Raw genomic sequence first — 13,853 nt, 5'->3', positions numbered from 1 at the left:
AAGTATACCTCAAACGGAGTCATATTAGGTACTGAAGTCGTCAGAGATCGGTTGAGGGTATGGACAGCCGTTGCCACAGCCTCTCCCCAAAGTGGACGAGGAAGATCACGATGCTCCAGCATGGTCCTCGCCATCTCCACCACCACAGTCCTATTCTTGCATTCTACAACTCCATTCTCCAAAGGCGATCCTGTATTGGCCCTCTTGATGCCATGATCTGCACAAAATCTGAGAAATACGATCGAGGAGAATTCACCTCTTTTGTCAGTCCTGAGAGTCTTTACCTGCAATCCAGACTCTTTCTCCACCATCACGTGCCAATCCTTAAACTGTGCAAAAGCTTGGTCTTTTTGTGAAAGAAAGTAGACCCACGTGAATCTGGTACAATCATCAACAAGCAGCATAAAATAGAGAGATCCTCCCAAAGATGGTGTCTGCTGAGTTCCACACAAGTCAGTGTGAATCAACTCCAATGGTTTCGAAACCCGCCTGGTAGCCTGCTTTGGAAAGGATTCCCTGTGCTGCTTCCCACATATGCAAGAATTGCAACGTCCTTGCCTACTACCAACATCTGGCAAGCCACCACCATCTGGTCTCAGAAAGCTCGCCGTAGTGCATCCACATTTAAGTGGCCAAAACGAAAGTGCAACAAATCTCCGACTTGAGAACCTGTCAATGAGAAGAGTGCATAGAGCTTGTAGATACCATTCTCCACACCGCCTTCCCAACAACCTGGCCAGTCTCACGGTCCCGTAGAGCAACTAAATGCTGCTCAAATTCCACCCGGAAGCCAGTCTTGCATACTTCATGCACTGACAGAAGATGAAAACCCAGAGCAGGGATATAAAGAACACGGGAAGCATGCTTGCCCCCCTTGTCGTCGGGAATAATCTCCATCCGGCCCTCACTGTGAATCGGAATAGTGGAAGTGTCACCAATAAAGATGCGACCTGACTGCCGTTTCAGATCCATAAAGAAGTCACGGAACGGAGTCGTGCCTAGAAGCACCACTGTCAAGAATCCATTCCTGGGTATCCTTCGCGGTGAAGCCAACTGCCTCCTTGCTCGAAGACGATGAAGCATCGGAGTCCATCATCTCTAAGTGCACAAATGCAGGAGTCTTTGCAGCTGAGGAATCAACACTCTTCCCAGTCCGCTTAGGACACTTCCTCCAATAGTGGCCTTTCTCGCCACAATCATTGCACGATCTTTCAGCCTTCAGCTTCTCTCGTTCTGAGTCAGGCTTCTTCTCAGAAGACTTCTCCGGTGAAGCCTTCCCTTTGCCCTTGTTATTCCGCCTTTCGACAGTTGGCCAATTAAGACCTCTGAACCTCCGCTATGACGAGAGTTCGTGAAACGTTCCTCTTGGTCCAAGACCATGGGCACAAGCTCCTCCCAGGTAATGGTGCTGAGCCTGCCACTCGTAATCAAAGAGGAGTAGAAAGCAGAATACTGAGCAGGCAATAGGGACAGCAGAGTGATGGCCATGTCTTCAGATGATATCTCCTTCCCAGCGTCCTAGAGGACTTCCTGAAGAGCCTGCAGCTTGTTAATGTGTTCCCGCATCGTTCGAAGACTTTGCAGGGATCATAACCCACATCTGCACTTCCAAGGAGATCCTCTCCATGGGTGATACCCTATTATAAAGAGAAGCCAAGTGCTGCTATATGCCTCTGGCCAGCGTCATGTGCTTTACCTGATTGATCACTTGTGGTGTGCAATTGAGGAAAATAAATGACCGGACCCTGGCATTGACAGTGATGGCCATGTCCTCAGATGATATCTCCTTCCCAGCCTCCTGGAGGACTTCCTGCTGAAGAGCCTGCAGCTTGTTAATGTGTTCCCGCATCGTCCGAAGACTTTGCACGGTTCATAACCCACATCTGCACTTCCAAGGAGATCCTCTTCATGGGTGATACCCTATTATAAAGAGAAGCCAAGTGCTGCCATATGCCTCTGGCCAGTGTCATGTGCTTTACGTGATTGATCACTTGTGGTGTGCAATTGAGGAAAATAAATGACCGGACCCTGGCATTGACACGATCCCACATCTGTGCGTATGCCTCTCTATCCTTCTTCATCGACAGTAACTCCCCTTCCTCTGCTTCCGGCCGTGGAACCCCGATAACGATGAAATCAGCAAGGTCATATGACTCCAGCACAGACTCCATCATAACCTTCCAGATGCCGTAATTGTTTCCGTCCAACTGACGGTCCACTGGGAACGTGGGGAGAGTCGGGATCTTCACGTGCTTCTGAGCCATCTCTAACAAATCTGCCATCGCAGGGATCTAACTGAAAAGGGTGGGTGGCTGGGAAAAAAAAAACTCTAAAACCTGCAAGTGGCTGTCCAACACTTTAGCCTGCCTTCCTCTTGCAACTTCTCTTCGCGAACAATCCAAAACAGTCCACCAATCAGCAACTCAACTATCCCCCTCTTGCTAAGAAAACTCCCAAGATCTATCAAGAGCCTAGGGCTCTGATACCATGTCAAAATACGCAGCGGAAATGATAACCAAACTTGGGACAACAAGAGCAAGTAGAGTGTAGAAAATAGACAGCACAAGAAACACAGAGAGATAGGCGTGTAAACTCTTCTCTATACACAAGATCGCGAGGAAAACTGAATGAATACATAGTGGGGATCATGGGGCCTATTTATATGGCCCCATGGATGCAGTCCGCCAGCGCATGAGCACCCACCAGCCCTCCACGACTGGACAAAGTCAGTCGGCCCAACAAAAAAACTCCACGACCTCCTCTGATCAGGTCGGCTAGCCTCCAGGAACACATGAGTGTAGTCGGCCAGCATCAGGGGCTCCTGCCAGCATGTGGCATCCATCCGCACCATGGAAAAATGGGGAAAATGGGAAAAAAATACGGGGAGTGAGGAAAAATGATAAAACACCTATACAGGGCAGGCACACCCACAACAGAGGCCCTGGTGTCTGATAAAGACAGGAGATGACTTCTAACACTTTTCATAGTGCATAGATCATACTGCACCGCCTATGTACGGCTGACTTGGGTACCTCTCTCTCTCTCTCTCTCTCTCTCTCTCTCTCTCTCTCGTGTTTGTGAGAGAGTCTCTCTGTGCAGCTGTGTGTGTGTGTGTATGAGAGAGGCCCTGGTGTCTGATAAAGACAGGAGATGACTTCTAACACTTTTCATAGTGCATAGATCATACTGCACCGCCTATGTACAGCAGACTTGGGTACCTCTCTCTCTCTCTCTCTCTCTCTCTCTCTCTCTCGTGTTTGTGAGAGAGTCTCTCTGTGCAGCTGTGTGTGTGTGTGTGTATGAGAGAGAGAGAGAGAGAGAGAAGCATGCACAGGCGGTTGTGCTTGTGCAACCGGACCTTTAATTTTCTTGAAGAGAATAATCATAAGACTCATAAAAATTATATCAAACATCAAAACAACTACTTGAATTAAATTAAAAATTAAAACATATAACAAAACATAGAGTAAGAGAAAGAAATACATCACCACCATCAACACAAGGCAACACAAGACTAGGTGCAATCTTCCCCCCCCAACGTGAGTGGCTTCTTCTCGCGTGGGTATTTTTATATATATTCCAAAAAGTAGGCTTTCAGCCAAAAATAAAGTATACATCCATATTTGAACTTTGCCATTTAATTAGCCTTTGTCCTCAATTAACCTTTGTCCTCAAACCTTCTAAGGTTTGCACTATTTTTCTAATACAATAATCTAACTTGTGCACATATGCACATTACAAAATAAATCAAGTAATGCTCGCACGCACACTATACAATAAATTGACGCGTGCACACACACACATCACACTAATGTCAAAATAATATCAATCGCCATAATACAGTCACAAAATATTGTGAGATCGGTCCACACGCCATGACTCAATCCACCATCCGTGCGACACCTAAATCGGTACCCTCGCACTGTGCAACACCTAAATCGGTACCCTTGCACACCTCATCACCTAAACTCATAAACATAAACCACGTCAGCAGTAACAATCAATTGACATCACATCAGTAGTAACAATCAATTGACATCACATCAATCAATCCTAACGTGTTCATGATGAGAAATAGGCATCATAAAAAATATATACAAATTTAAATGACCATGATTGTTATTCAAATAACATGGGTCATAACAGTCCTCCCTGTTGGGAATCAACTGTCCTCAGTTGCATAATCAATGAGTGGATGGCTTCATGGCTCAAGTGGAGGACAAGATCATCACATCAAACAATTTCTGAAAATAAAACCAAACAAATGAACGCATGTAAAAGGGATCTAAGTGTCCCATACCACATAGGTACCTTCCACATACAAACACTCGTTGGTGAAAGATAGAAGATATAGATACGTCTGGGGTAGGTATGTAAAACCAATCTAATGTCCCATACCATAGATTAATTCCACACGACACTACCTTAAGAATAGAAGTTTGAGACGGAGTAGCTAATTCCCTCTGAAACTTTCATTCCGACATAACTTTTCTCTATCCTCAAAATTAGACTACAAGTCTTATTCCAAAAATAAATTAGGTCGAAATGGAAATTCTTATCAACTTAAGATTGAAGAATAATCACTTACATTACTGTCAATAACTTGATGAATTCTGGGGATTTGTTCTTGATCTTCATCTTGTAATTGTCTCACTAAATTCTCGGGATTTGTTTTTTATCTTAATCTTGATGAAGTCTCGAGAGTTATTTTTTGATCTTAATCTTAATCTTGTAATTGTCTGACTAAATTCTAAAAATTATAATCTTTGAATAGGTTTATAATTCTTGAATTTGTGAATCTTTACTTGTAAACAATGAAATCTAAAGGGAATCTTGATCTTAAGCTTAATCTTAAACTTGAAATCAGAACTTGAATAAAAATAGATATCTTCCATCCTAGTTGATAGCAAGAACTTAATATACATGTAATGAATCTTGGCTTAGATAAAAAATACTTGAATTGGACGAAAATTGAGAGATTAGTCTTTAATTAATCATAATTACAATTCTTGAATAAATCTTGTTCTTAAGGGGTTTAAATCTTGTGGTTGAGTATATCTTTGACTTAGAGCAATTCTTGGTATAGAAAGAATCTTGTACTTGGATAGATCTTAAACTAGAACACTTGAAAATTTAGACAAAATCTTGTACTTGGATAGATCTTAAACTAGAACACTTGAAAATTTAGATAAAACTTTACTTGAATTATTATAAACTTTGTAATTGTGATTGGTATACAACTTAAGCTTGGTTTCTAGTCACTTGAGAGCTATTTCTTTACTTTTCTCATCATCACTAAATTCGATGGTGAAGCAATTGATAACTTGAATCAAAAACTGGAGAAACTTGCTTGGTTCTTGAATCTTCAAATTGGTCTTAATCTTCTATGAAATGTCTAGCAATCACTTTTACTTGAATTTGGGCAACTAGATCTTGAATTTGGGCAACTAGATCTTGAAGATAACTTTTGCTAATCTTGTCTCGATCTTTCTAGTTAGGTCACTGTATCTAAAATTCTTTTCAAGAGCCAAAGTTTTCTAACTAGGTCTGGAAACAAAGAATATTCAGAAAATAGATACAAAAGCAAACAAGAAATTGTGTACAATAAATAATTTTTAACACATACCTCCACCTTTGGTTAGTGTGTCAAGTGCATTAACCTCTTCGGTGTCAAGCTGTTCCTGAATAGTACGATGGTGCAGATATTCACCCATTTCTTGACAATTAAAAGGAATAGAAAAAAATTAAAAACAAGAAAAAAGATAGGATTTCTTATCTTATATGAAATGTCAAGCTAGATGTGAATCCTGCCAAGTTAGCTCAATACACAAATGCATAATTTTTCAAGAAATAATCCATATACTCTTTAAAATTAGAAAACTAGCCATAGGTTAAAGCAATATTTTAATGATATCTTCACTAACAAGTTGTTTATATTATTTGCACTTCATGAGAATTTAGAAAACAATATTATTCACAAGAATTTAACAACTCTCAAAATTTCTCTTGAGGTGAATTCTAAAAATCTGTAAAAGAAATCCAAACTAACTATATGTACATGAGATTCTTTTCGATAAAATATGATGGAAATAGTAAAAAAAAAAATTTTTGTAAAACATTTTACTAATCTCATTTAAGCTTATTTGAAAGCTTTTAAAGCTTAGTCAAAAGCTTTTATATATATATAGATATTAAAAATAGTTTTCCTTCTACTAGGCTGCGCTCACCGCATGAATAGAGAAGGGAAATGAAAAATAATAATAGTAATAATATGAAGTTTTTTTATTAATTATTATTATTATTATGAAGCTTTATCTCTATAAAGCTTTGTTAAATCTTTCTTATAGTAATAAAAATATATTTATATATATTATTCTGATTCTTTATAAATTTAAACTATCAATCCTCTCTTCTTGAGACTACTCGCACGACGCGCAGTTAAAAAAAATTTAAAGCAAGAGTAAAATAAAGCAAGAGTAAAATTCAACGCATCTAATATAAAAATAAAAATAAATATTTGAAGCTTATAAAGCTTTTAGCTAATTTAAGCTTTGTAATAATCAAAGCTTTAAGCATCAATTAGCAATTAGCAAAAATCTAAAAACTTCAATAAACAATTAGCGCAAATCTAAAATTTTTACTCCACTCCCTGAATTCGCAGCTAATAAGCCTTTAATTAAGCTTATTAAAGCCTTTATAAAATTTACATTTTCAACCTCTCCCACAAAGCCAGCACCTAGCGCTCAGGATTTTAAAAAAAAAGACATAATAATAATCCTGAATTTCGCAGCCATGGGCATCGCCGCGACAGGATGAAGTGAGAAGGGAGGAGAGAGGTCGCGCTTGCCGTCGGGTAGGAAGGAGGGAGAGAGAGATAAAAAAAATCAATAGAAAATTTATATATATATATTCTAAAATCTATGAAGCTGCCCTTCAGGATGCGCTGGGCGCAGGCCACCGGCCGGCGGATGGAGAGAGAAGCGCGGGGTCTAAAAAAATTCCTCCGCCCCTCTGAATTCGCAGCGCCGCACGCCGCCGGGGTATGAAGGAGGGAGAGAGAAAAAATCAATTTCAGATTTTTTTTTTCTCTCAGAGAGCTTATTTCTCTATAAATTAGCTCTTGGTGAATTATACACCATCCATTATAGATTGCTTCCTCTCTCAATGGTTTAGCAATTGGAAAGCTAAGCAGGATTGACTATCAATTTTGAAACCCATCCATACAGACAGATCACAAAGAGGTCAAGAATTTAGCAAAACCGCTTTTCAATTTTGAGAGAGGTTTCATGGTTTCTGAGAAACCCACTAATGGTTTTCCACCTAGTATTACCCTTTGGGCAATAGATTGATTACCTAATGGTCAAAAACAAGCTTAATTTCATCCATACATAAACAAAAATCCCTAAACGTGTTCTTCTTCAATTAAAATTCAAGAAAATTACCAAAATCACCTCTGTTTTTTTGTCTCTTTCACCTCTTTTGACCGCCTTACACCAAAGCTCTGATACCACTGCAACCGGACCTTTAATTTTCTTGAAGAGAATAATCATAAGACTCATAAAAATTATATCAAACATCAAAACAACTACTTGAATTAAATTAAAAATTAAAACATATAACAAAACATAGAGTAAGAGAAAGAAATACATCACCACCATCAACACAAGGCAACACAAGACTGGGTGCAATCTTCCCCCCCAACGTGAGTGGCTTCTTCTCGCGTGGGCCAAAAATAAAGTATACATCCATATTTGGACTTTGCCATTTAATTAGCCTTTGTCCTCAATTAACCTTTGTCCTCAAACCTTCTAAGGTTTGCACTATTTTTCTAATACAATAATCTAACTTGTGCACATATGCACATTACAAAATAAATCAACTAATGCTCGCACGCACATTGTACAATAAATTGACGCGTGCACACACACACATCACACTAATGTCAAAATAATATCAATCGCCATAATACAGTCACAAAATATTATGAGATCGGTCCAAACGCCATGACTCAATCCACCATCTGTGCGACACCTAAATCGGTACCCTCGCACTGTGCAACACCTAAATCAGTACCCTTGCACACCTCATCACCTAAACTCATAAACATAAACCACGTCAGTAGTAACAATCAATTGACATCACATCAATCAATCCTAACGTATTCATGATGAGAAATAGGCATCATAAAAAATATATACAAATTTAAATGACCATGATTATTATTCAAATAACATGGGTCATAACAGCTTGTGATGATTCAAAGGTTTCTTGTGTTAATAAACTCCAGCTGCAATCCTCTTGAAAACATGTGCGAATCTTACCCTGGTAGTAGCAGAGGAACCACCATGATACTTTGCATGGATCTACATTTGCAACCCTTACGCTGGTTTTGCGTTTGCAACCCTTACCCTGCTAGCAGAGATGATACTTCAGTGGGTGCATGATACTTTGGTGGCCCTTACCCTGGTAGTAGCAGAGGAACCACCATGATACTTTGGTGGCCCTTACCCTGGTAGTAGCAGAGGAACCAACATGATACTTTGGTGGGTGTTGGCATATAAGTTGGGTATGGCGCCATCAAAGAAGTGTTTGTAGCAACAGGCGGCCCTGCCTGCATTATTTGTCCCCGTCTTAAAGCCTCACCCCATTCTTCAGCTCATGTGATACCCCTTGCAATCTCAGCATTTCATATTATGATTTCAGCATCATATATGAGTTCATATATCATTGGACTCATACATGATTTTGGCATCATATATGAGTTCTTCAGCTCCACATATATGAGTTCTGCACAGTCAGACTTGCATGGTTGAAGTATTGTCCAGCTTCTCATCATGTGAAATGGAAAATGTGAAGCCTTGAAGATTAGGCTTTGAGCATTCAATACGACTTGGTGTACATTATGCTTCAGCGTATGTCTATATGGCTAATATTAATGCAGCTGCTGCAGCATATGTTTAGATGGCTAACATTTATGCAGCTGCTCGCATGCAAGAAGGCCATGAGAAAGATGTGTATTTTGCCGTGATTACTTTTTCTGTCTTTCTGCAGGGACAACATTCATCATGACGACTATTACGTTTCCAATGATAGTAGACAACGTTCATTATGAAGAGGATGAGCTGTTATGGTTTATGCATAATCCTCTAAGGAAAAAGGAGAAAAGTTCATTTGTTGGTGCAAGTATGAGACTTCAGGTATTTACTTGTGACATACCCGTTTGTTTGACTCGTTGCACATACATCTTATGGAAAAGCATTGAAATTCTGCAGTGAAGGGTAGGCTTAATAGACATCTGCAAGTAAAACATCACTGCCAAAGCCGGCCCCTTTGTTAAAAAGAGGAGACGGGGCATTTCAGGAGTCCATGGCCTCACAAGAGGCCTGGCAAAGGATTGCACATATTTATCCTTGCCCCGACTCAGCTCAATGACCACATTTAAAGACCTCAGATCAGGATCAAGGGCCACAGCGAAAGGGCTACAACGAGCTCCTCTACGAAAGGCAAGGGCCTCCTGTTTCCTCAGCGAAAGACGAGAGCCTCTAGGAAACACGAGCTCTCAGCAAAGTCACATGGAAATGAGAGGTAAGTCTTTGCATCATGTAGACGTTGCATCATGCGGGCAAAGATGTGTGTATCTTCTTCATCCCTCTGTTTGTGTACATAATGGGGGTACATAATGCAACTCATGCAGTATCATGAAGGCCATCTTAGTGCTGGGAAATGATATTAAAGCATTGCAGAAGAGGATTGATAGTTTGGAGAGGAGATGCTTGTTGGTAAACTACACGCTGCGTATGCGGGTAACAAAATGCAGGTATGTCAGTATTTACAATAGACTTATAAATTTGACAGGTTGATATAGATGACAATGATGATGGTGGTTATTTTGTCATGGTGATCTTGACCAGGACAATGATGACCACCAGGACGACCGCGACGACCTTGAGGATGACCACCAGGGCAATGATGACCACAGCGATGACCACCAAGAGGACCGCGAGGACCTTGAGGATGACCACTGGCACTGTTAAAACCCTAACATCTCTCTAGATAATTGTTATGCATAAACATGCATAAATCAGGCATAAACTCAACCACCCAACCACCCCCGAGCCCAAGGGATGCACACATGAATTATAAATGAAATACATCATACCTCTACCTTGATGTCCCATACCATCAAGAGGTATAACTCCAATCCAATAGCATGTAGCTATAGTGTGAAGTGGTAGGTGAGCAGATATGGACCTCTACACAAGAGACCATAGCATAAGCCTCCAAGCCCTCAAGCCTCCCTTGAGTGAGCCCCATGCCCCTATTATATAGGAGGGCCCTCAAGTGACTCTTGACTTTCCATTTCCCATGGATGCCTGACCCTAACCTTAACCCTTAAGGTTAGTCCTAACCCATGCTCCACTAGAGCTTGTTCCCATGCTCCCATGCTCACAAGCCTAATGTGGGTTAGCCTCCTAGTATATGCACACATAATGTGCATATAACATACTTCCCCTCTCTCAAAACATTGCACTCTTGCAATGAAAAAAAGGAGAACTGCACTGAACAATATCAACCGACTCCCAAGTCAAAACCTCTATTGTCCTATCTTTTCACCTAATTTTAACCTCAGGGATTAGTCAACTAGAAAGTTTCCTTTCCCTGAATTCAAGTACCTTATCAGGTTCATGTGGAACATAGGATAAATCTTCGACTTTAACGAGTTCTTGAGGAGTAACTGTGTAATCCTCACCTCCCAGTTTTCCTTTCAATCTATTGATATGAAAGATTGGATGAACTCTAACATGTGGAGGTAGTTTTAAGTTCAAACGCAACCGTACCAATCCGATGTATAACTCGAAAATGGACCACAATATCTAGGAGATAAATTTGAGCATTTTTCTATTGACAAAGTCTGAGAATCTTTAGGAACATTAAAATAAACCAATGCTCCTGGTTCAAAAGACCGAGATGAGCGTCCCCTATCAGCATAAAACCGTGCCCTATCTTGAGCACTCCTGATAGAATCCGGAGCTTCGGTCAGCATTTCCTGTATATCACGCAAGAAATCCCTCGATGCATCAAGCTCGATGTCCTTAAGACCGACATCAATAGGTGCCCTGGGTTAATACCCATACATAAGTATACACGGACTAAAACCAATAGCCATATATTTAAAACTGTTATAGGCAAATTCCATCATTGGAATATTTTCCAATATGATGATTTTCTAGAGACATATGCACGAAGCATATACTCTACAATCTGATTCATACACTCTGTTTGCCCATCAGATTGTGGATGATCAGAGCAATTCACATTCAAAGTAACTTCCTTGTTGTAAACCATTCGGAATAAAGTAGGAAAACATGGCATTATAACAGCAGAAACCAGGGATTCATCGGCGCCCCGACATACCCATATCTGCATATGGAATAATCGACGTCCTGAGTTATCCATATCAACATAGAGAGTCATCATCATCTCAATGAATCACATATGTCCATCCGTAAACCATCAGATTGACTATATAAATCACCTAAAGTACGGAACTAGAGAAAGAAATGCCAACAAAGGAAGAATCCAAATTTCCTTATCCGAACACAACAAGATAAACTTGTTTGAACTCTAAAGAAAGAGATTTCAACAAGTGAAAATGCCGATGAGATTACCCTCATCAAAACATGCAGGCTATAGATAAAAGAAGTTTATCTAGAGGATTTCCACAGTATAACTTCTAGTGAATATAGAAAATGAGATTGTCTTTGAATGTTGAGGTCAATATGCTAAGTGATGTAAGCAAAGCAACAATCTTGAGCCCAAATTATCCCATAAGATAATATATGTGAGGGATCACTAGCGTCCCATACTACCATGATACCACCCATACATACCTTAACAATTTGAAACTCCCTTGGATGCCTGACCCTAACCTTAACCCTTAAGGTTAGTCCTAACCCATGCTCCACTAGAGCTTGTTCCCATGCTCCCATGCTCACAAGCCTAATGTGGGTTAGCCTCCTAGTATATGCACACATAATGTGTATATAACGGTGTTTTTTTTCCGTCGGCTGCTACTGCGCAGCCCCCCCCCCCCGCGGCCTGTGCGCTGAAAAAACAGGAGAGGATGAGGATGAGAGGGACTCTTTCTCTCTTCTCCCCTCTCTCCTCTCCTTCTTCTCCATTTCATTCTCTCTCCTGCCATCTCTTCTCTCTGTTAATCAGAGAGATTAACTTTAATCTTTGATTAAAGTTTTTAATTAAACAATACTTAATTATAATTAACATTAATTATGATTAATGTTTAAAAAATCATTTTGAAGAGAATTTATCACGGAAAAAAGAAGGAAAAATCAGATTTAGAGGCAGAGATAGTCCCACGCACACGGGAGAGCATTTCATGCATCAACACGCTATCCCCTATATTGAATTTCAGTAGAAAATCGATAGAAATTTGATCGCATTCTTGCGGAAAAAACCCGCAAAAATGTATAAAAATACATTTTTAATCATAAAAATGCTCCAAAAATTCCTAAAAATTTAGAAAAATTTTCTAAAAATTCTAGAAATTTAGGGAATCCATTCTATCAAAAATATCCACCATAAAATATGTGGTATTTTTCATAAAAATTTTCATTAATACTTATTTTAAACCATAAAAAATAGAAAAAAATAGCATTAAACTCACGGAATTACTTGTAACATTTGATCACATCATCATGTGTGCAAACTCAGCCACCGCTTGATGCATTCTTTTGCAAACTTGGCATTCTCGTATGCAAATGCACGAATGCAACGAATGCTTGCAACTATGACTGAGAGAGAGAGAGAGAGAGAGAGAGAGAGAGAGTAGAGTAGAGTAGAGTAGAGTAGAGTAGAGTAGAGTAGAGTAGAGTAGTTTATTATCGTCTGTGGTAGGCCAAATTATGACCCATGGGACCTTTCCAAGTGTACAATATGAGTCTCCTTCCCCATGATGGGAAAGGGTCGCTGGGGCGGTGAAAGATCTAACTAGGCACAGCGTGGTTCTCCCGAAAGCATAGCATGCGGGTGGTGAGAGCTCCTAACTTCGATATAGGAGTAGTGGTCAGAAACTGGTGAAGTGGCCCCTGTAATGGGGTATCAAAGTCAGCTCGTATGTGTGCATATGCTGGACATGTCATAATCATGTGCTCCTCAGATTCTACACACTGTAGTCCACACATCTTGCATAGCCTCGCCTCACGTGCTTGTCCACTCCATGCACCTATCTCGATTGCTACAGTGTGTGATCGAGTACGAAGTTGTGCAATACTCCGTCTAGATACCACCACTGAGAGCGGGTTAGCGTAGCTGGAGTAGAGCCCCCGCAACGGTCGGAGGCTCCACGATCTGTTTGAGTACCCAGGTGGTTGTTAGACACTCTTCGGGAGTCAGATGTCACGGAGTTACCCTCCGAGTGGACCACAGAGGATGGCCCTCGAAGATCACACAGAGTCCGAGACAAAAGCACGAACAATTACGACATCTGGAAGGTTATGATGGAGTCTGTGTTGGGGTCATATGACCTTGCTGGTTTCATCGTTATCGGGGTTCCATGGTCGGAAGCAGAGGAAGGGGAGTTACTGTCGATGAAGAAGGACTGAGAGGCACAGACACAAATGTGGGATCATGTCAACGCCAGGGTTCGGTCATTTATTTTCCTCAATTGCACACCACAAGTGATCAATCACGTAAAGCACATGACGCTAGTAGCCAGAGGCATATGGCGGCACTTGGTTTCTCTTTATAACAGGGTATCACCCATGAAGAGGATCTCCTTGGAAGTGCAGATGCGGGTTATGAATCTTGCAAAGTCTTTGACGATGCGGGAACAC

The sequence above is a fragment of the Cibotium barometz genome, chromosome 7, assembly GCF_041138505.1.
Source record: "Cibotium barometz isolate CiBa-2024 chromosome 7, ASM4113850v1, whole genome shotgun sequence".
In the NCBI taxonomy this organism is placed as follows: domain Eukaryota; kingdom Viridiplantae; phylum Streptophyta; class Polypodiopsida; order Cyatheales; family Cibotiaceae; genus Cibotium; species Cibotium barometz.
This window is presented reverse-complemented; position numbering follows the sequence as displayed.